This window comes from Ursus americanus, chromosome X (assembly GCF_024610735.1).
Source record: "Ursus americanus isolate L20-20 chromosome X, mUrsAme1.1.p, whole genome shotgun sequence".
NCBI lineage: Eukaryota > Metazoa > Chordata > Mammalia > Carnivora > Ursidae > Ursus > Ursus americanus.
Window position 1 is genome coordinate 43,064,017 of NC_142164.1, and position 23,092 is coordinate 43,087,108.

General features: G+C 40.7%; 1 pseudogene; it reads left to right on the top strand.

Moving 5' to 3' along the window:
• Positions 1-1,143: 1,143 nt before the first annotated feature.
• On the top strand, positions 1,144-1,713 carry LOC123796760 (ER membrane protein complex subunit 3 pseudogene; annotated as a pseudogene).
• The last annotated feature ends 21,379 nt before the right edge of the window (positions 1,714-23,092 follow it).

Here is a 23,092-nt window from a genome sequence, read left to right on the forward strand (position 1 = left end):
CTTTTTTATGAAAAACACCATATTGTGAAGGTTAATACATGACCCACAATATGAATCCATATAATAATAAAAATAGCTGTCAAAAGTTCAATGATATTAATGATAACAATGATTAATAGCTATTGTTGCCTTCCTTTTACCCAATACTGCTAAGTGTTAAACCTGCACTTACTCATTAATCCTCACCACAACTTAAGAGGAGTAATGATTGTTGCCTGACATTAACTATCAGGGAACCGAAGCACAGCAAGTGTAGGGCTAGCAAGTTTTAAGGCTTAAGGTTTGAACACAGGAGCCACACAGCTTCCTGAGTGAAAACGTGTGACCAGTATATGGTACTGCTGCCCGTATCATAAGATATAGCCTTATTTTTTAAATTTACATCCAATTAGCCAACATCTAGTACATCATTAACTTCAGATGTAGAGCTCAGTTATTCATTAGTTGCATATAACACCCAGTGCTCATCACATCACCTCCCCTCCTTAATGTCCATCACCCAGTTACCCCATCCACCTCCCTTCCCCTCCAGTACCCTCAGTTTGTTTCCTGGAGTCCACAGTCTCTCATGGTTGGTCTCCTTCTCTGATTTCTTCCTATGCAGTTTTCCCTCCCTTCCCCTATGATCCTCTCTGCACTGTTTCTTATATTCCACATAAGAGTGAAAAATAGCCTTATTTTTCATCAAAGCAAACCAACAAATACACCAAGGAAAGAAACAAAACTAAGATAGTGTATTAGTTTCCACGGACTGCTGTTTTAATATACAATGAACTAGTGGCTTAGGACAACGGAAATTGAGTTTTGGATGATACAAGTCTGAAATCAAGGTGTCAGTAGGGCTTTGCATATTAAGACACTAGGGAGAATCCTCCTTGGCACTTCCTGGCCCCTGGAGCTGACCATCAAACCCTGATGTTCCTTGCTTGCAGCAACATCACTCCTGTCTCTGTCTCTGTCATCACAGGTTCTCCCTGCACGTCCCTGTCTTCAATGGCATTTTGACCTTCTTAGAATGCCATAAATCATATTGGGTGAGGGCCCTCCCTAATAACCTCATCTTGCTTAACCTGATTACATCTGTAAAGATCCTATTTCCCAATGAGTTCCCATTCTCAATAATACAACAAAATAACAGGTACAATGACTTTATCCCTAGGTAACAAGAGAAAACATTACTTCAACAACGTAAGAATAGATTCAAAAAACAAACTGAAAGGAAAATAGTGCCTACTCCTCTGACTCATCCCACTATACTCACGGACATGATGAAAGGCAATATAACAAATGTCCTTGCTATGATTATTGGTGAATGGTTCCATGTGACATTTTGAGGCTCTGTCACAAACAAGGTCCTGTTTCCACTGACCATTTATTTTAAACCTAGGCTACAACAAAGAATCCAGCTACTCAGGTGTGTCCTGAATCAGGTTTCCATCCTGGTACCTCCCCTGTGTCTTTGGGCTTTAGAGCAATTACTCTGATTGGGTCCAAGATATTGCCACAGGCCCATCAGGAATGATGCAGGAGCAGATGACTGCAGTCACCAATGGCCATGCCTGCAGACACCAACAAAGCTTTCAAGAGAGAGTGGGAAGCTCTGGAAATCACAGATCACCAGTGACACTCGATGAAGTCAAGGAGGTGCTCATGGCCAAAGACCTCCACTGGGAAGGCAGATTTAAGAAGGAATTGCAGACCTATATTTTTTGAAGACCCACAAGGAACTAGCTATGTCAAAAATCAGAGGATCACTTAACCTTGTAACTTTCATGAGAGCTGGAGCCTCTCAGCATAAAAAGGCTAATGCATGAGCTGGTGGGTGTGCAGCAAGGATTGTTCTTCTCTGAGATGAGATTCCCTTTGTGTCTGAAACTAGAAGAGATATGAGAAGTGTATACTGGGTGACTTACCTAGAAATAGTTATTATCGATATGTTTTGGATTTTCCAATTATTGATTCTAGTAATGAAAATCAGAGAAAGAGGGAAAACCGAGGCTAATGATAATACACAAAACTTTGCAAAAACGTAGTCTGTTCAAAAAGCATTGTCAATTACACATCATTCTATGAGCGGTCATCCTGATTTCTACCTCAGTAAATCCATGTTTTCTTGAGATCCAAATGTGCTGCATTTTACCTTTAATCTTTTGTTAGTGTTTTTGTAACTCTTTTACACAAATCATACATTTTCACTGCCAAAAATGTAGCAGCTGTGGATCGGCAAAGAGAAGTTCCCCGTGTTGTTTGTTTTATGCCTACAGAATGACATACAGAGCAAGTGTGTGAAAACCATATTCAAGGAAACACTTTCAGAGCCAGGACAGCTTAGCCAACCCTCTATATCACTTAATATTGTCCATCAAAAACCAGTGACCTTGAGACCCTGCTGAACTCTGAAGTGTCTTTTGGATCATCAAGGGTAGGTTAAATAATGTGAAGTCTTGATCTGGGGTTCAGAATATATCAAATCCATTGGTAAATCAATGAATGCTGCACTGTATCTGGATACTCAGGTGAAGAAAAGACCTCATTTCCCAGTTACTGTGGATAAGAGAGTTCACATATCTATGTAAAAAGGGAGAGAGGGCAATTGCTGGTGGACACACAGTTACCTGACCCTGACTCTATGGAAAGTATTTTACAACTCTAACTTTTAGGTAACTGACTGCATTGAAATACAATCCCTGTTTTACTCAAGCAATTGTAGTCTGTCCTGGAGGAAGCAGATCCTCTCCCTGTGGGAAAATACTTTGTCTTCATTTGCACAGTCTTTTCAACATTCTTGATCTCTACATGCGAGACAGATGATAGTTGACTTGGCCAGGGTAATTCCTATGGAAGCAAGGGAGACCATGGCCTGGTTACATGAGGGATGAAGACTGAGTTGGAGGGCAGGTGCAGGGAAATATGAATAGAGTATTGAAAATCTTTCTTAGAATTTTGGTGCAAAGATGAGAATATATGTAAAGGGGACTATAACTAGAGATGTAGACAGGGTCCCAGGGATTCAAGCAAATTTTAAAATCATTAATTCTAAGAGACTGCATCAGGTTGAAATCCTAATGGGAAGGAGTCATCTTTTCTTAGATTTAATGTCTAAATTGACAACACTACCCTATCCAGTCTGGGCATCCTTGCTTCCACTCTGGAGAAGCCCTAAACATAACCAAATGGTAGAGTTTGGTCTTAATGCCTGTAAATTAGATAAATGGGTGAATGGATAGAAGGATGGATGTAGGAAGTGTCTAAGATGTGCTGGGAAGTCACAGAATTTTATGTCTCAAAGCAGAGCTCTTCAGGAAGCTGATGAACCATGGTGCTCAGTGGCAAAGAGGATGCAGTTTCTCAGGACTCTGGAACTGATGGCTTCAAGATGGAAGGCATTGTGGGTGTGCGGAACTGACCTAAGGGTCACCAAGGAGACCTGAGGTCATTGTGAGGATCATGATGACATTGTAATAGACACAATCACTGCTTGGTAAGAAGAGCAAGTACTTCAAGTGCTTGAGACTCAACTGAGGGTATGGATCCTGGAGGAGGGTGCTGATCTGTCCTGGGAAGTGGGGAAACAAAGGGACTCAGAACCAAGTCTCCTCCTGCCCCCTTTGGGGCTCAGTGCCCTGGATGTCTGAAAGATAGTCGTGGGTTCCTGCCAACTCCAGTGAGTGTGGGTCCTGTTTCAAGGGTGTCCTAGAGCTGCTTTCCTTTAAATGCGGGAGGGGTGCAGGAGGAGAGATGGGTAAGGACTCTGAGCCCCAGCTTTCTCGTCTGCCAAATGGGGATGAGAATGCTTCACCCACAGAATCGCTGAGAACAGGCAATGACACACAGGAGCAAGCCCATGGCCCTGTGGCTACTGTGGGATCATGAATGCCGACATGAATCCAGGTCACTTCTTACTCCTCTTCAGTTTTGTCATTAGAGGGTAAAGGAGGAAAGGAAAAGAAAAAGGTCCTGGTGAGAAGTCTATTGTAACATGTGGTGGTTATGATCAGGACCCAATTGCATCAGTGGCATGTCACTAAACTAGTGCCTGGCATGGGGCCAAGTGTGTAGTTACTCCCGGAAAGCATAGTGAGTGCTGGATCTGTCTCTCCCTGTGCAGCTTTTCATGCTGGTGGCTGAGCTCATGTTGGTGGCTGACCCTCCTTCATGTGTCTGAAGGACACAGGTTCTGAGGATCTGAGTCCTGATGGCTGCTGATGCTTCTACTCCAGACTCAACAGCAGCAGTTCTCAGGAGAGCCCAACTTCACAACCCTGGTGGGATATGAACCCTGGATCAGGTGGGTTCACTGGTATGAAGAATATCATGTAATATAATAGCTCCAGTAAGGCTCACAAACTAGCCTGAATGTAGAGAAGCTACTTTGATTTCATGATGGGAGAAGAGGTTTCACAGGTGGAAGTTCATTCTGTCAGCAGCTACAAGCTTAGTGTAATAGCCCTTGAGCCCCATCTTAGAGAAATCTGCCATTGCCTGAAAGCAATGAATGGTTCCACTTGACGAGGACTTGTTCTTTAACATGTACTTGCAATAAATACACAGTCTCTCCTAGAATGTGAAAATATGCATCAATACGATTAAGCATCATGGAACTACAAACCAAAATCCCAGTCACCTCACACATATCACCTCACACATGTTACATTGGGAATTATCATAAAAGCAAGATAACAAATGTTGGTGAGGACATCAAGAAAAATGGACACTAGTGTACTGTTAATGGGAATGTAAATTGTTCCAAAAAGTATGGAAAACATTATGGGGAGCCCTCAAAAAAATTAAAATTAGAGCTAACATATGACCTAACGATCCCATGTCTGGCTAATTGGTGAAAATGAAAACACTAAATGGAAAAGATATATGCACACCCATGAACGCTGCAGCAGTATTTACAACAACCAGGTATGGAAAGAACCTGTGTCCATTGATGGGTGATTAGAATAAGATAATGTGGCATACATATAATGCCACATATATAATTTTATACACACCCACACAATGGAATACTATTCAGTCATAAAAAAGAACAACTTTGCCATTTGTGATAACATGGATGGAATAAAAGCATTACACTAAATTATTAAGTCAGATAGGGGAAAAATATTACCATATGATCTCATTTACATGTGGAATCTAAAAACAAAACAAAACAAAACAAAAACCACTACAAACCAACAAAGAAAGAAAACAAGCTCATGGATATAGAGAACACATTTCTGGTTGCCTGAAGCAGGGGTGGGGGGCGGGACAAATTGGTAAAGGGGGTCAAAAGGCAGAAACTTCCTATAAAGCAAATGAAAATATATAAATTCCTCTAAATTCATAAGCATGGTCATGTAATACACAGCATGGCAACTCTGGTTAACAGTACTGTATTGCATATTTGAAAGTTGCTAAGAGAATGGATCTTTAAAGTACTCATCACACACAAAAAATGTAAGCATTTCAACTGATGGATATTAACTAGAATTATTCTGCTGATCATTTCACAATATGTATAAAAAGATCACATTATGTTGTACACATACACGCAAAAAACCATAAGTAATAAAAGGATGATGTGCTTCCCCTTCCTCACCATAATCAAGTAATTCATCTACAAAGAAATGGCACCACACCTACCCCAGCACATAATCATGTATACATGTCCTTTCCTGCTGCATTAAAGCCCAATGGTGTCTAGGAGTTCTTCATGGTGAAATCATCTCTATTATTGGGGGTAGAACACAGGCGAGACCATACATGTCTTTGCAGAAACTTTACACTGTTACATGTTGGGTCCTTTCAATTGGCTTGCTCATTTCTCCTCACAACATCTCTGTGAGGTAAGTATCAACCTGCCCATTTTACAGATGACCAAAGACAGGGTCACACACATCTACACAGAGGCATCTTTTTCATTTTCTACAGGTTATTTTTTTCCCAGAAAAAAAAAGACATAATGTTAGACACAGAAACAAACGGTGGAAAGACAATTTTAGACACAGAACAAAGATTTTTCTTCCAACTTAATTATGAAACAGTGTCTGTTGTGTGATCCCAATGCTCTTTGAAAAACTAATACGTGTATAAAACGAATGACATACACATAATTTCATTCCCTACTTATGCCTCCATCCACATTCATTTACTTATTAAATGTGAATTAGATGTCTATTGGGTGCCAGGCAGTGTCACTCCAGTTCCACATCTGAATCCACATCTTCCTTCCCTTGATAAGTAGACGGGACAACTGGAAATGGCCACAGGCAGCGAGATGGATATTAGTACCCAACACATGGGGCAGTGAGGTTTGACCTCAAATGGACTCCATTCCAAACATTTTTAGTCAAAGCTTGACTCTGAGTCCTGGAAATCCAGCATCTGCACAGCCTAGACAGACTAGGTCTATACCCCAGTTCTCCACTTAAAAATGGTGTGAGTTTGACACTTTTGCTCCCCCTCAGGGTCACTCAGTTGCCTCCTTTGCAAATTTGCAATTATATGATACTGAGCTTAGAAGAGAACGTCACCTTGTAAGCACATGAATCCGATTATGTCACCCCTACACTCTAAACCTCCACCGTCATAATGACCATAATGACTCCAACTCCTTACATGCAAACGATGTGGTTCAGGTCTGACCTTTGATCTCACCTCCTACTGTCTGCACTTTCTTTGCGAGATTCCAGCCACTTGAGGTCATCGTGTGCTTCTGGAATGACTGATGCCATTCACGTAGCAAACCAAAAAGCCAACCCAGGTCTGGTTTCCTCTTCTTGTTCAGGACTCAACTCAAAAGGCAATTCCTGAGAGAATCTGACTGACAAACCCATCTGTAATCATCCCTGTCCCCATCATTTCCTACTCAATGCATCTGTTTATTGTTTTAAGGCACTCATTCCCACATAGAATTCTCCTTTTTGATTTGTTTACCTGCTTATTGCCTGTTTTCCCAAGCTGAAACAAAGCAGCAAGGACAATGTCTTCCTTTGTTCACTGTGTTGCATCCACAGTGACCAGTTCAGTGGCTATTACGGATCTAATTGCATAATCTGAAAAAGATACATTAAAGTCTTAACCCCCAGTACCTCAATGTAACCTTATTTGGAGCTATGGTTGTTTGCAGAAGTAATTAGTTAAGAGGAGGTCACACTGGAGTAGAGTGTGTCCCTAAACCAATGTGACTGGCGTCCTTTTAAGAGTACAGCCACATGAAGATAGAGCCCGGGCAACACCGGGTGACTATGAAGATAGAGACAGAAGTCCTACAGCTACAAGCCAAGAAATGCACACATTGTTAGCAAACCAGCAGAAGCTAAGAAGAAGGATGGATAAAGACACCAAAAGGATTCTGAGGGAGCATGGCCCTGGAAACACCTTGATTTCCGGCTTCTAGCTTCCAGAACCGGGAGATAATCAACTTCTATGCTTTAAACCACCCAGGTTTGGGTACTTAGTCATAGGAGCCTTAGGAAACCACTGCAGTGCCTCCCGTATCAATCACTGAATAAGAATGGCTGAAGAGAAAGAATTATTCCCTTTTTGATCCACTGGAAAAAGGCATAGACACTTAAAGAGGAGTTACAAAATAAGAAATTAAAACATGAGAAATTTTAAGAACACCTTGTTGCACACACACAGCAGTGACTCTCTACCTTGGATGAATACCACGAAAACCAGGAGAAATTACACAAATGTAGAGAGCTCGTGCCCCACTTCCCGGTTTTGGATACAGCGGACCTAGGATGGGCTCATGTACCCACTGTTTCAACAAGCACCTCCTACTGATTTTGATGAGGTGGTCCATGGACCACACTTAGTGAACTCCTAACCTCCACATCTGACTTTTGTGTACCATTAATTTAATGCCTACCATGTAGTGTTCTGTGGTATGTGGGGAATCTCTGTTAATTTCATTACTCAAAAGGGCTCTGGTCCTTCCCTCCTACCTTCCACCATAAATTCCTTCCTTTCATGGGATCACACTTAAAGTCCACGATATTCCTGGATAGTTCGAGCATTGGGTGTTGTTATCGTGTTGTAATGAAGACACTGGAGGAAGGGTAGTGACTTAACTAAAGTGTCCCAATGATGTGACCCTGATCTCTACTCTTGAGCCAGCAAATTATCTAGCAGAGTGAACATCACACCTGGTTCTTCTCTTTCAGTTCCTGTTTCTGGGGCTCAGAGTCCACGTGCTTCTCTCATGGTCCACTAGAAGGGAGATCCAGGGTGCCAGATAGCAGATGGAATAGAGAGGAAAGGGAGAGGAAGGGAGAACATGAAAGGCAGGGGAAAGCGGTAAGCATGTGCTTGCCTGTCCCCACTCAGGTCACTGGAAGCTGTGCAGTGAGGCTCTGCACCTTCCCCAGCTCCATCCCACAGCCCCCTCCTGCGCACAGCAGTGACACTGAAGCTCTCACATCATGGAAATGTGTGCTCATGCCTGCTTGCTGCTTCATGTCCCAGTGTTCTGTCTGGTAGCCATGCTGTGGTGTTCATGTCAGAGGCAGCACGTTGACAGAATGAAGAAGGCAAAGCTTGAACAGACAGCTAACATTCTGATGTCTTTCGAGATGCCAGTAATATAGGCTGCTCTTTGCAGACTCCTTCTCCCAAGAGACTGCCTCTGAATTCATCTACAGTATCAGTAACTCCTGGTTCCCTAGCAAACTGCCTTCAGTCTCCAACTGTAACTCTTTTCTGAGTCGTCAGCCTGCTCACGGGCTTCTTCATCAGATTCTGCTAGGCTCCCACAGTCTCAGAAGTCAATTTACTATAATAAATGCCCCTCAATATATCAACATCCCATTGGTTCTGTTCCTCTGGAGAACCCTGATGTCAAGTTTCTGTGGCAAGTGCCATACTCAGGCAGTTCCCCATACCAGAAATGACTCCTCACAGCCATCCAACCCCTGGCCTTTTGCCAAAAGCCAAACACCTTTGCTCTTCAGGCTACCACATAAGAAAGCACTGTAGTTAAACCCTATAGACTGAGACTAGGGAAATGGGTGGAAATCAGTCCAGGTTGATGGAACAAAGAATGTCCCTGTCATCAGGAACTTGGCTTACTTTAAACAGACAATAGGGAATCATAATCTCTACACAGAGCCCCAGAGAGGTATCTTGGGTTCTTAGAGAGGAGCTATCTCTTAGAGAGGGTGAACGTGTAAAATCAAGATCCTGCTAAGCTGTCAGCCATCTGTGGCAGAAAACTAAAGACTGTTTATAAGCATGTGACTAAATGATCTAGATACATAAAAATGTCATTTAAGAAGCCTCAGAGTTGTTTCAGGGAAGCAGGCCTAAAATAGTACAATTTCTACTTTTTCAGTTTAAGTTTTTTTGTTTTTGCCACATATTTTTTTAAAATGTTCAATATATCACTCTTTCCCTCATTGCTTCTGGAGTTTTGGTCCTAGCTGGAAAAGTTTCTAATGTTATACTCAATGATAAAACACTGAAAGCCTTTCCTCTAAGATCAGCATCAAGACAAGGATGTCTACTCTCACCGCTTTTATTCAACATACTACTGGAAGTCCTAGCCATGGCATTAAGACAAGAAAAAGAAATAAAAGTAATACAAATTGGTAAGGAAGAAGTAAGACTGTCACTATTCGCAGACAGCACGATACTATGTATAGAAGTCCCAAAAGACTCCATCAAAAAACTATTCAAACTGATAGGTGAATTCATTCATTTGAAGGATACAAAATTAATACACAGAAATCTATTGCATCTCTATACACTAAAAATGAAGTAGCAGAAAGAAAAATTAAGAAAGCAATCCGATTTACATCTTGCATCAACTTTAAGGTATAAAATAAATAAATAATGGAGAGAAAAATAGAGCATCTGAGATATAGTTAATAATCCTGTAATAATGTTTGGTGACAAATGGTCACTACACTTATCTTGGTAAGTATCAAGTAATGTATAGAATTGTTGACAATATGTTGTAAACCAAAAACTAATATAACATCGTATGTTCACTATACTTCAAAAAAATATTCTATATACCCCCATCTTTTGGTGATTACAAGGATGATTGATCAGGAATCACATCATTTTCAAAATTGTACTGCAGTTTGGAAGAGCAGGCTCTCTCTGAACCCTTAAAGAGTGAAAAAACTTCTCTGTGCCTCAGTATTCCTCATGCAAAAATAGGGAAAACAATCAGCCCTGTCTCAGGGGTTATCATTTGAAAATTCATTGAGTTCATATATAAACACACTGGGCACAGTGCAAGGCCACACAGTAACAGCTCAATAAATGCTAGAAGTTTTTGTAAATATATGCAAGTTTATATTCTTACACTTTTGATAGTTCTACAAAAGGTTTTCGTGTGCCTTTAATAGAGCTTAATAGTCTTACAACTGAATCCTAGTCATCAACTGATGCATGTTTTAAATCAGCAATTTTCACTATAACCATTGTCGGATACCTAGTAATCATGAGAATGACTCAAAAGTTCTTTGAAGAACCCATCATAGAAAACAGCACCACCATTTCTGCATGTGGCTGAATAAAATGCTGAGGGCTCATCAAGGATCCTGCCTCATGGTCACACATCCCCACCCACAGCTACTGCAGGTCCCACATATCCGACCTCCAACAAACCCTATGCTGAGCCAGCTGTGTCCCTTGCAGGCTGCTCCAATGCTGGGCCAATCCATGTCGGTTGTTCTCCTGGATTTCCACAAGATGCATCTAATGGTCACCCCCACAGTCATCATGTACCTGCTCAGTCCATTTTCCACACAACAGCTAGAGTCACCTCTGAGCATGTGAATCAGATCATGGCACTTCCATGCAGTAAACAAACAAAACCAACTGCAGTCTCCTTCCATGATCCAAATGACGCGGCTCCTGTCTGCCCTTGAACCTCACCTTCCACTGTCTGCACACTGTCATCTTGTTCCCTCCACTAGAACTTGTCATCTGCGTCTGGAATGACTGGTGCCACACACAACACAAACAAAAAGGCAGCCCAGGCTTGGTCTCCTCTTGGCCGTCAGGACTCAGCTCAAATTGTCCCTTCCTGAAAAAGTGCTGGACTGACAACCTCATCGATAATCCCCGTCCCCATCATTTCCTACTCAATGGATTCATTTATTATCGTTAAAGCACTCATATCCAGAAATTCAAAAAATAAACAAAAATAAAAAAGAATAAAACATTCATATCCACATACAATTGTCCTGTTATTGATTTGCTTAGCCTATAGACAGTTTTCCCAAGCTAGAAACAAAGCCCCAGGGACACTGCCTTGTCTTGCTCACTGTGTTGCAGCCCCAGCAACTAGTTCAGGGGCTGATACAGGTTGAATTGCATCATGCCAAACAAGACATGGAAGTCTGAACTCTCAGCACCTCAAACGTAACCTTCTTTGGAACTATGGTCGCTCCAGATGTAATTAGTTATGATGAGGTCCTATTGGAGTAGGACGTGTCCCTAAACCCATCTGTCTGGTGTCCTCATAAGAAGACAGGCATGTGAAGACAGAAGAGGAAAACACCCTGTGACGATGAAGGCAAGGGCTGCGGTCACACAGATGCAAGCCAAGAAATGCACAAACGGCCAGCAAACCACCGGAAGCTGGGAAGAAGTGGGATAGACACACCAAAAAGATTCTGAGGGAGCATGGCCCTGGCGACACCTTGATTTCAGGCTTCTAGCTTCTAGGACTGTGAGACAACAAACTTCTCCTGTTTAATCCACAATTTGTGGTTCTTAGTCATGTGAACCTTAGGAAAGTACCACAGTACCTCCCATATCAAACACTGAGTAAGTATGACTGAAGAGAAAGAATCGTTCCCTCTTTGATGCCCTGGGAATAATCACAGATATTTAAGGCTGTGCTGCCGGAGAAATTGACACCAAAATAAGACACTGAAGGGTTCAACTTGGAAAAATCGTAAATTCAGCATCTTGATGTTTGTGTTCCATTAACGTAACGCCTACCGCGCAGAGTACTGTGGTATGTGTGGAGTCTCTGTTCTTATATTCACTCAAAAGGACACTGGTCCTTCCTTCCCACCCATGACCACAGATTGCTTTCCCACAGGAATCACACTTAAAATCCACAATATTCCTGGGTGGTTGGAAAATTGTGTATTGTTATCCTGTTGTACAGAAGACACTGCAAAAAGAGTAGTGACTTACCTGAAATGTCCCGATGGTGGGATCCCGATCTCTTCACTCTTGTTCCAGGAAGTTGTATACGACACCGGACATCATTCTTGGTTCTTCTCTATCAGCTCCTGTTTTAGGGACTCAGAGTCCACATTCTCTCTGACATTCCACTAGAAGGAGAGTTAGGGGATCAGACAGCATGTGGAGTAGAGAGGAAAGTGAGAGGGGAAAGCACATGAAATGCAGGGGAAAGGGATCAGCATGTGATCGCATGTCCCTGCTCAGGCACTAGAATCCATACAATGACACTGTGCTTCTCCCCCAGCGGCATTCCACAGCCCCTCTTGCACACAGCAGTGACATTCCCACACTCTCACATTATGGAAATGTGGGTTCATCCCTGCTTGCTGTTCCATATCCAAGTATTCTCTCTAGTAGTCATGCTAGCATGTTCATGTCAGAGGCATTTATTTCATTGATGGAATGAAGGAAGCAAAGCTGTGTGACCATGTGGGCATCAAAATATATATAATTACTATGTCACATGGTAATCTTTTGATTAAAGTAGGAATCCATGAGTTAGACCCATGAAATAAACACATGAATAAGTACATAATTGATAGGGGAGAAGGGACAACCACTGACTGACATTTGAATGACAATTTATAAGTCTTGAAAAAGTGACAAAATTATAAAAGGGACACTTAAAAGCTATCAGAGTTGAGTGATTCAGGCAAGAATCATAAATGGATTTTCATTCTGCACCAAATCTTACAGCAGTCACCGAGTCACCATGGTAACCATGCTGCCCAGGAAAGCTGAGAGAAAACAAATAGCAACCATCCTGCCTTGTCTCCTAACATGTGCTCGGAAATGAGGAGGACTGATGTAACACAGAGTAATTCACCTCACATGTTCCTCACAAGAAATATTCTTCACATCTTCACCAACACACACACACACACACACACACACACACACTCACACACACTCTTACATGCTCTCTCCCTCTTTTTCTTACCACCCAAGAATCCACCCTATTTCGTACTAGTGACTGCTTTTCTGCCTTCAGAATTTTGTGAGGCCCATATCAATCCCTATATTCAGTACATTGCCAATCACAGCTAAATGCTAATACGGATGACTATAGACACATGAAAAGATGCTCAACATCACTCATCATCAGGAAAATACAAATCAAAACTACAATCTTAAAGATAGGAAACAAACTGAGAGTTGCTGGAGGGGAGGTGGGTGGGGAGATGGGGTAATTGGGTGATGGGCGTTAAGGAGGGCGGGGGATGTGATGAGCACTGGGTGTTATACGCAGGTGATGAATAACTGAACTCTACATCTGAAACTAATGATGTACTTACTATATGTTGGCTAATTGAATTTAAATAATAATTTTTAAAAACTACAATGAGATATCACCTCACACTGTCAGAAGGGCTAAAGTCAATAAACAAGAAAAAACAGATGTTGGCAAAGATGTGGAGAAAGGGTAACTTTCCTGCACTGCTGATGGGAATGGAAGCTGGTGCAGAGACTCTGGAAAACGGTATGGAGATTCTCCAAATGTTAAAAATAGAGCTAACCCTACAATCCAGCAATTGCACTACTGGGAATTTACCCAAAGAATGCAGAAATACTAATTCAAAGGGATACATGCACATTAATGTTTATAGAAGCTTTATGGATAGAAGCCAAATTATGGAAACAACCCCATTGCCCATTGACTGATGAATGGATAAAGAAGATGTGGTGTATGTATAATGGAATATTACTCAGCCAGAAGAAAGAATGAAATCTTGCCATTTGCAATGACATGGATGGAGCTAGAGAGTATTATGCTAAGCAATATCGGTTAGTCAGAGAAAGACAAATACCACACGATTTCACTCACATGGGGAATTTAAGAAACAAAGCAAATGAATACAGAGGAAAAAAAGAGAGAGAGGCAAACCAAGAAACAGACTCTTAACTATGGAGAACACCCTGGTGATTACCAGAGGGGAGGTGGGTAGGGGAACGGGTGAAATCGGTGATGGGGATTAAGGAATGCACTTGTGATGAACACTGGGTGATGTATGGAAGTGTTGAATCACTGTATTGTACACGTGAAATGAATATTACACCGTACGTTACCTGGAATTTAAATAAAATTTAAAAATACATACATACCTACATACAAGTAATCTATGTAACATATCCATGTCTACAGATGTACAAGGTCTATACACTGAACACTGCAAAACATTGCTGAGAGAAATTGAACAAGTCCGCAATAAATGGAGAGACACATCTTCTTCAGGGTTCAGAAAACTCAGTATTGTTAAAATTTCTATTCTCCCAGACTGATCTATAGATGAAATGAAATACCAATAAAAATCCTAGCATATATACTTAAAAAGAAATTCAGTCTTATTCTAAAGTCATGTGAAAATGCATGTAAAAATGGGAAGGGCCTACACTATGAAAAAAATTTGAAATAGAATAAAGTTGGAAGATAAGCTCGATTTTACCTCATAACTAATTACGAATTCACAGTAATCAAGACAATGTGGCTTTGGGATGAAAGTAGAAATATATATCAAAGGAAGGACATGAAGAGTCCACAAGTAGACCCAAACACGTATAGACAACTGAATTTTGACAAAGCTGCAAGGGCAATTCGATAAAGAAAAAAAACAGCCTTTTCGACAAAGGGTCCTGTGACAAGTGGGTCTCCATATACACAAATATCAACTTGTATTGCACCATACCCAAAAGTCAAATAAAAATGAATCACCCTGTTATAGCATCACCCCACTCCCCTCCCCTCTGAAACCCTCCGTTTGTTTCCTGGGGTCCATTGTTTCTCAAGGTTCATCTCCCTCCCTGATTTCTCCCGCTTCAGATTTCCTTCCCTTCCCTATGATGGTTGATAAAATTAAAAGACAAGCCACTGACTGGGAGAAAATATTTGCAAATCATATATCTGATAAAGGACTTGTATCCAGGATAAAAAAAAATCTCAGAACAATAAGAAGGAAACAGACACTCCAATAAATGAGTGGGAAACAATTTGAAAAGATACTACACCAAAAGAGATATACAAATATCAAATAGTCACATGAAGAGATGCCGAACATCATTAGTCATTAGGGAAATGTAATAGAAGTGACCTGAATGCATACAGGATTTCATGATCCCGCAGTAACCACAGGGCCACGGGCTTGCTCCTGTATATCACTGACTGTTCTCAGTGATCCATCCCCTAGGTGAAGCATTCTCATCCCCATTTTGCAGAGGGGGAAGCCAGGGCACAGAGTTGTGACCTGTCTTACATCCAGTGCCACTGCTTTTAGAAAAAAGTAGTTCCAGGAGACTCCCGGAGCAGGCCGCACATTCACTGTGGACAGGCAGGACCCCAATGGCCTTACCTATGAGACTGGGTATTGAGCCCCAAAGTGGAAAAGAGGCAACTCAGATCTGGATCCCTTCGTCTCCCCGCACCATGGTACCCATGCCCTCAGCTAAGATCCAGACAACTGAACTGCGCCCCTGCAATCCCCACCATGGCAAGTGCATCTCTATTAAATGTCCTCACAACCGCCATCTTGACGTCAGTATTCCTCCCCTCCTCCTTTTTCTTTTTTTAAAAAATTCAATTAGCCAACGTACACTACATCATTAGTGTTTGGTGTAGTGTTCAATGATTCATTAGTTGTGTATAACACCCAGTGCTTATCACATCATGTGTCCTCCTTAATGCCCATCACCTAGTTACCCCATCCCCCCACACACCTCCCTTTCTGCAACCCTCAGTTTGTTTCCCGGCGTCAAGAGTCTCTCACGGTTTGTCTCCCTCTCTGATTTCTTCCCCTTCAGTTTTCCCTCCCTTTGCCTATGGTCCTCCACGCTATTGCTTATGTTCCACATATGAGTGAAACCATATGATAATTGTCTTTCCCTGATTGACTTATTTCACTTAACATAATACCCTTTAGTTCCATCCGCATTGATGTAAATGGTAGGTATTCACCTTCTGATGGCTGAGTAATATTCCATTGTCTATATGAACCACACCTTCTTTATCCATTCATCTGTTGAAGGACATGTCGGCTCCTTCCAAAGTTTGGCTATTGTGGACATTGCTGTTATGAACATTGGGGGTGCATGGACTCTTTCTTTTCACTACCTCTGTATCTTTGGGGTAAATACCCAGTAGTGCAATTGCTGGGTCATAGTGTAGCTCTATTTTTAATGTCTTGAGGAGCCTCTGTACTGTTTTCCAGAGTGGCTGTATCAACTTGCATTCCCACCAACAGTGTAAGAGGGTCCCCCTCTTTCCACAACCTCACCAACATTTGTTGTTTCCTGTCTTGTTAATTTTGGCCATTCTAACTGGCATAAGGTGGTATCTCGTTGTGCTTTTGATTTGTATTTCCCTGGTGGCGAGTGACGTGGAGCATTTTTTCATGTGTCTGTTAGCCATATGTATGTCTTCTTTGGAGAAGTGTCTGATAATGTCTTCTGCACATTTCTTGACTAGACTACTTGTTTTTTGGGTGTCGAGTTTGATAAGTTCTTTATAGATCTTGCATACCAGCCCTTTATCTGTTATGTCATTTGCAAATACCTTCTCCCATTCTGTAGGTTGCCTTTTAGTTTTGTTGACTGTATCCTTTGCCGTGCAAATGCTTTTTATCTTGATGAAGTCTCAACAGTTCATTTTCTCTTTTGTTTCCCTTGCCTTTAGGATGTGTCTTGCAAGAAGTTGCTGTGGCCGAGGTCAAAGAGGTTACTGCCTGTGTTCTCCTCTAGGATCTTGATGGATTCCTGTCTCACATTGAGGTCTTTCCACCATTTCGAGTTTATCTTTGTGTATGGTGTAAGAGAATGGTCCAGATTCGTTCCTCTGCATGTGACTGTCCAATTTTCCCGACACCATTTATTGAGGAGCCTTTTTTCTATTGGATATTCTTCCCTGCTTTGTTGAAGATTAGTCGGCCATAGAGTGGAGGGTCCACTTCTGGGCTCTCTATTCTGTTCTCTTGTTCTGTGTGTCTGTTTTTGTGCTGGTACCATGCTGTTTTTCATAAGAGACATCAGGATTCTATGGCAACCGGGAGCCTAGGCTGATCCCCCACACCAGAGAAGCCTCCACACACTCATCCACCACCGCCTATTTCCCTGAAAAGAAAACACCTTAGTTCTTTAGGCACACATGAAAAAGCACAGTAATTGGAGGCACTAGACTGGGACCCCAGGCAATGGGAAAAATTCAGCCTTGGTTGATGGAACAAAGAATTTCTCTGTTCTCAGGAATCTTGTTTGTCTTAAGGAGACAGTAGGGGACTATTACCAGTACACAGAGCCCCAAGGAAGTATCATAGGGTTCTGGGAGATGAGCCATCCCATGGAGGATCAACATGGATAATCAAGGCGATGTTAACCAGCTAGCGACCTGTGGCAGAAAACTAAGAAACTGCCTATAATCGTGTGATTAAATCATCTAGATACATACACAGAAAATTATCACTTAAGAAGTCTCAGAGTTATATCGGTGAGGTAGGCCTAAACTATTATAGTCAGTAAGCAGAAATCTAGCCAATTAAACCATGTGATTGTTTTTCCTAGAGAATTCTTCCCCTCCATTCCCAATATTTTCTTCCAGGTTTGGGAAATGCACAACCAAACACATCTAATTGCTCTACACACTTGCTTCTCTACCTAGAGAATCACTTATCTGATCAGTGAGGTTGGAGGGACAAATGGGTTGCACAGGCCCCTCTCTTCAAAACTCTTTTAGCAAGCTGCCCTGATGAAGCACATGTTTTCCTCTGCCTTCAGAGGTAGGTCTAAAAATATGTTCACAGCTCCTCTCCACTTTTCTATGTCTTGCTGGCTCCCACACTCTTCCTATGGTCTTGCTCCAAAATGTTTTGACCTTTAAGAGTCCCCCGCCCAAAAAAAAAACCACTCTCCTCCACATCTGGGCTCTAGGCCAACTAAAAAGTAGGACAAAAGAAGGAGAATGCATTGACTCTATTTCTTATAAAGGTGATGTTGGAGAATGGGGCTTAGATTTGCCACAAGCAGGTGGGCTTCCTACTAATGAACCCCAGAACTGAGCAAAGCTTTCCAATGAGCAGTGCTGCATAGGGACAGTCAGAAACATCAAGGACTGCAGTGCATATGTTTTCTCTGTTTGACGGAGGAGATTTGTCTATGTGTACTCAAGAAAAGTGGCTGCCTTGCGAGGCTATCCCTGTATCAATCAGAGGAAAAACCTTCAGGACACTTTTTGAGAACATTTCTCAAAATGAATAATAACCCTGTTCTGATTACGTACTCACCAAGCCATCTTCTGAGGAAGTGATTTTCCGTGTGTTTCAGGAAGCAGTTTGAAGAAATACCCTCTTATTCCTTTTAAATAAAATATAGTATTGTTTTGTATGTTTTCATTACACAAAGACATGCAAACACATATACACATAAACACAACAGGTGTCCTCATCCTCCAACTTGCTAATTTAGCATTGTGTGTCCATACATACATTCATATATATAATGTGCATATATATAATGTTTATGCATGTGTATATAATGTGTATATGTGTAATATGTGCAAGCACGTGCACACACACACACACACACACACACACACACACACACTTGATCTTTACCCTCAAGGAAGCATTGTGAGGAAGGCAAGAGGAAACCTCCCTCCACGTCCCAGGGCAGTATTTGCTGCATCAGCCACAATGCCAACTTTTGCTGCCTTTCCATCTCAACTGCTCTGAGCTTTAACACGGATGTTGTTTCTTAACCCATTTATCTCATCCTTCATTTTAACTATTTTCCCATCTCATTCTTATAGTTTACATTGTGGGTCTTTATCATGCTTTCTGAACTAAATGTTTAATCATTTATTTTCATTTTTATTGATATAGGTATTTATTATTTAATTTGTCTTTAGTTTGATCAAGGTATAATTGACATACAACATTGTATAAGTTCAAGGAGTACAACATAGTGGATTTGATATATGTATATATAGCCATATGATTTCTACAATAAGTTTAGCTAATAGCCATCACTCCACATAGTTACAAGTTTAATTTCTGTGAGAAGAACTTCTAAGATGTACTGTCTTAGTGACTTTCAGATATGTAAAAGAGTATCAATAACTCTCAAACGATAGTCACCATGCTGAACATTACATTCCCATGACTTCTTTATTTTATAACTGGAAGTTTGTACCTTTTGACTCCTTCACCCGTTTTCCCCACTCAGCACTCGTCATGTTGGTATTTAATACTTCAAAAATCCTCTGACAGTTGCTTTAGCTTGATTCTGATACGTCGTGTTTTCATTATCATCATTCTCCCAAGATTTGGCAGTTTCAATATGTATTTCCACTTGGGCCCAAGATTTGTTTAACGATCTCAAATAGAATCAATTCTCATGAATATTCCATGCTCTTCTGAAAAGTGTCTTGTCTAACAGGGATCTCCATTTAGTATCTCTGTCTATAACATCTGCCCTTGGGATTATGTTTATTTCTTCTCTACAATGACAAAATATTTCTCCACTTGACCATTTTTGCATTAAGGGAAGTGTGTTAGAGGGGCGCCTGGGTGGCTCAGTCGTTAAGCGTCTGCCTTCAGCTCAGGGCGTGATCCCAGGGTTCTGGGATCGAGCCCCGCATTGGGCTCCCTGCTCTGCTGGGAGCCTGCTTCTTCCTTTCCCACTCCCCCTGCTTGTGTTCCCTCTCTCTCGCTGGCTTTCTCTCTCTCTGTCAAATAAATAAATAAATAAATAAATAAATAAATAAATAAATAAATAAAATCTTTAAAAAAAAACAAAAAAAAAGAGAAGTGTGTTAGAATCATCTATTATTAGTGTGTTTCTTTTTGTTTCCCCTTGTACCTACTGTAGTCTTTTGCTCTTTTGCTCTACACATATTTTGCTGTGTATTGTGCATATGAGTATAAATATTGCACATCTTCCTTGTGATATTTAGCTGTTATCATTAGAAACGACTTTTTTGTCGTTTTACACTCATTTTAATCTCAATTCTGAATTCTCAAATACCAAGATTATAACCCCTTCTTTCTTGTTATTGGCAAGTCCATGACTACAGTATATATATTGTATAACTTGTATATAGTATTGTGTATCTATATATAGTATATAACTACAGTATAGTATATAACTTGAATTTAAATTTTAAAAAGGAATTTTGATTAAGAGACACTAGGGAGCCTATTATCAGGGCACAGATCCACAGGGTGATATCCTAGGGTTCTTGGAGATGAGCTGGTCCTTGTAGGGTCACCGCCAAAATCATGGCCATGCTGAGCAGTTAGCCATCTGTGCTAGAAAACTAAGAAACTTTTTATAATCACGTGACTGAATGATCTAGATACATACACTACAAATGTCACAGGGCAAGTGACCACCCATGATACTATAGGAGGAACCAATGTGGTATTTGGGACTCAGACCTCTTGATTTCCGTCTGTTGTACAACAGACCCATCTTGATACTCTGTTACTCTGTACTGTCTCCTTTCTGAAGCTCAAAGGAAGGTGCCATTCCACTGTTAACATGGAAGGTAAAAAGCTCAGAAACGTTGAAAACAATAAAAAGGCGGTTTCATGTCATCATTTCCACCATCTTCAGGTAATTTGCCCTATAAAGAAATATCACCTAAGCTTACCCATCATGTAAATATGTATGCATTTTCTTTCCTTCTGCTCAATCCAAAAAATCTCTATGAGATGTTCATTATTTTCAACACATGTCTTTTGTGAGTAGAAGAACACAGTAAAGATCATACATATTTGCTGAAATAATATGTATCAGATGCTTTCTAAAGCTTTGCTCATTTCTCATAACAGCTCTCTAAGCTTAATATCATTATGCCCATTTTAAAGATGAGCAAGTTCAAGCTCACAAAGGGTAATTCACAACTCCACTGTCACACACATCTTTAGAGGCAGGAATGCGGTTCTACAAAATATGTTCATTACATATATTTTAGCCCCTACTATTCCATTTTACTGATTTTTCAGCAACTTGTCTTTTTAACTTGGCATGGTAGCCCAGATATTAATTTTCATTCCTTTATGTATTGTAACTGGGGATCTGTTTTTTTAGGTTTAATGAGCATGTATATTGCTTATTATGTGAATTATCTCCTCATATCATTTGACCATTTCTCTATTCATTAGTTAGACTTCATTCCATATCCAGGATATTAAGTAGGGTACTCAATGGTTTAGTACAAAAGTACCACTGGAACAAAACAACAACCATCCTAAATACTAAGTAAAAAGAGAGAACAAATGAAACACACAGTCTCATGTAAAAATATATAATTTCTAAGAGCTTATTAACTATGTGACAAAACTGAGCACAAATGATCAAACACATTGATCATATCAGTTAATGTAAGTACACTGAATTCCCTTAGTAAAAGTAAAGCATTTTCAAATGGCCTATTGAAGGAAATCCAAAACTATCCTTTTTCCAGAGCTATACCTAACACAAAGGAATTCAGAGTTGTTAAAAATTTCATTATATGGGGCGCCTGGGTGGCACAGCAGTTAAGCGTCTGCCTTCGGCTCAGGGCGTGATCCCGGAGTTCTGGGATCGAGCCCCACGTCAGGCTCTTCCGCTATGAGCCTGCTTCTTCCTCTCCCACTCCCCCTGCTTGTGTTCCCTCTCTCACTGGCTGTCTCTCTCTCTGTCGAATAAATAAATAAAAGCTTTAAAAAAATTTCATTATATATATATTTATTTATATATATAAATTTATTATTACCTTATTATATATACATATACATATATACACACACATATATGTATATCTGTTAAAAATTTTAAAATAAGGGAATATATGTATATTCCCTTATTTTATATATATACACATATATGTGTGTGTGTGTGTGTGTGTGTGTATATATATATATATACACAAGTTATATACTACAACTATATACTATAGTCATGGTTTCAGGAGTAATTTAGTGATTCATCACTTACATATAACACCCAGTGCTCATCCCAACAAGTACCCTCCTTAATGCCCATTACTGATTTAGCCCATCCCCCCCACCTTCATTCCAGCAACCCTCAGTTTGTTCTCTTAATTAAGAGTCTCTTTTTAAAAAATATTTTATTTATTTATTTGAGGGTGAGAGTGAGAGAGAGAAAGAGAGAGCAGGGGGAGGAACAGAGGCAGAAGAAGAGAGAATCTCCAGCAGACTCTGCACTGAGCACAGACCCAAGGCAGGGCTCGATCCCGGGACCCTGAGATCATGACCTGAGCCGAAACCAAGAGTCAGACACTTAACAGACTGAGCCACCCAGGTGCCCTGGCATTTAAAAGTCTCTTATAGTTTGCCTCCTTCTCTGCTTTTATCTCATTTTATTCTTCCTTCCCTTCCCCTATGTGCATCTGTTTTGTTTCTTAAATTCCACATGTGAGTGAAATCATATATTTGTCTTTCTCTGACTGACTTATTTCGCTTACGATAATATACTCTAGTTCCATCCATGTTGTTGCATTGTGTATGTTTGTATGTGTGTATATATATATACACCACATCTTCTTTATCCATTCATCAGTTGATGGACATTTGGGTTCTTGCCATAATTTGGGTATTGTTGACAGTGCTGCCATAAACACTGGGGTGCATGTGTCCCCTAGAATCAGCATTTTTGTATCCTTTGGATAAATATCTAGTAGCGCAATTGCTGGGTCATAGGGTAGTTCTACTTTAACTTTCTGAAGAATCTCCAAACTGTTTTCCACAGTGGCTACGCCAGTTTGCATTCCCACCAACAGGGCAAAAGTGTTCCCCCTTTCTCTGCATCCTCACCAATGTCTGTTGTTTCCTGAGTTGTTGATTTTAGCCATTCTGACAGATGTGAAGTGGTATCTCATTACGGTTTTGATTTCTATTTC